Genomic DNA, 1928 nt, shown 5'->3' on the forward strand with positions numbered 1-1928 from the left:
ATCCGGCGGGATCCGGTCGGATCCGACCTCTCCGGCCGCCCCCGCGCCAAGTCCGACGACCTCGCCTCCATTTTCGGCGACCTCGAGCCCATCTGCTACAGTACCGCTACAGTACCCGCTACAGTGCCAGATCCAGATCCGGTTGATTTTTTTGCCCGAAACCCTAGCTCATGTTGCCCTGTTCATCGTGCTATAACTTTGCATCCGTACCTCCGTTTTGGGCATATAGTATATCATATTGTTCGTCTCAGAGAGCACATCATTTCATTCCATTGCATCATTTTCATTTGGATTCATCTTGATGCCCGAAATGCTGTTAGAAGAGTGCTACTTGAGATAATTGTCAGATCTGCTACTCCATGTAGATATTTGTCATTTTTGCCATGATTATTGTGTGCATGATATGCCCTGGTGCTCTACATATGTTTTGTTAAGGGTTTTGCCATCTTTCCAGAGGTGCAACCCATGTATTTTTGTGATGTGTGTGCTGACTAGCACGAGCTTGCAAAGTGAGGCACTTGGTAATGCTGATTTCAGGGACTTAGCATTTCCACTAAGTCCTTGAGCTGTTTATCTCATATGGCCATATGTTCATGTTGTTTCCTAGTGATCCGTGCCTCTTTTGAGGATGATCAGTAAGTATGTTTTGTTAATATTGTAGTGCCCTATCCATCCATATCTTTGTTTGCAATTATGGAGCACCCTAGCTTGAGTCAATCGAGCTCTACTTTTGTTACTTCGTAAATCTGGGCAGATTGTCTACTTGTTAGCGATTTTGCCGAGGATGTTGTAGTTGATCCGTGCATGCTATGTTATTGTTCTTGCCATGTCTAGCTTGCATTTTGTGTATTCTTGATGGGTGTATGCTTAGCTTGTCATGACTTGCTCCGTAGTGAGTGCATCGAGCTCGTAAACATGCCTACTTGATATCTGTTTCAGCATGCTCCAGTTTTCATTAAGTCTGAGAACTGATTTTGTTTTTGCCATGTTCACACACTTGCAATTGTATTTTCTGATCCCTTTTGGCTCAAGGTCACTAAGGGACTTTTGTTAAGCTCTTTGAGTAGCTCCATGCCATGCTTTACTTTGCCATGTTCAGGTGTTGTATCATATAGTTTTAGTGCTCCGAAGAGTGCTACCTGATCTGAGAATCCAGACAAGTGTTAATCTCACTAAGTCTGAAATCTGTTTACCATATGCATTTTTGCCATGCTTGTTTGAACCTGTTTATGGATGAATTGGCCGTAGCTCAGTGCTAGATTTTTGTTAAGCATCTTGAGTTCATCCCTGCCATGTATTTTTATGCCATGTTTGAATGCTGTAGCATGTTCATCTCATTGCATTTAGATGGCTACTTGCTGTAAATCGCAGAGCGTGATCATATTTGAATCGCTTGCCATTTCCAAACCGTAACTCCGATTCTGGCGTTCTTTATATCCTTTTCAAGCGATTTCATCTCATCTTTCCAGTGGCACACTTGGATTCCCAAGTTGAGGCCAGGTTCATGCATCCCTTGTCAAATCTTGCATATGCATCCCGCATCGCATCCCGCATAGCATACCATCTTTGAATCAATGGTTTGAGCTTTGCACGTGGTTGATTGTGTTCCATTTGCTTGTTTGTCTTGTTTGGGTAGATCCGGGAGACGAGTTCGCTAACGAGGAGCCCGTTGAGTTTACTTTCGAGGGTCCAGTCAACTCTGACAACTTTGCAGGCAAGATGATCATACCCTCGAAATCACTACTATCTTTGCTTTGCTAGATGCTCGCTCTTTTGCTATGCCAATGCTACAATGCCTACCACTTGCTTTCAAGCCTCCCAAATTGCCATGTCAAACCTCTAACCCACCATGTCCCAACCTTGGTTTTACCACTTTCCACCTAGCCTCTTTTTCCCTTGGGTTTCCAGAGCCCGAGGGTCATCTTATT

The sequence above is a fragment of the Triticum aestivum genome, chromosome 6A, assembly GCF_018294505.1.
Source record: "Triticum aestivum cultivar Chinese Spring chromosome 6A, IWGSC CS RefSeq v2.1, whole genome shotgun sequence".
Taxonomy (NCBI): Eukaryota; Viridiplantae; Streptophyta; class Magnoliopsida; order Poales; family Poaceae; genus Triticum; species Triticum aestivum.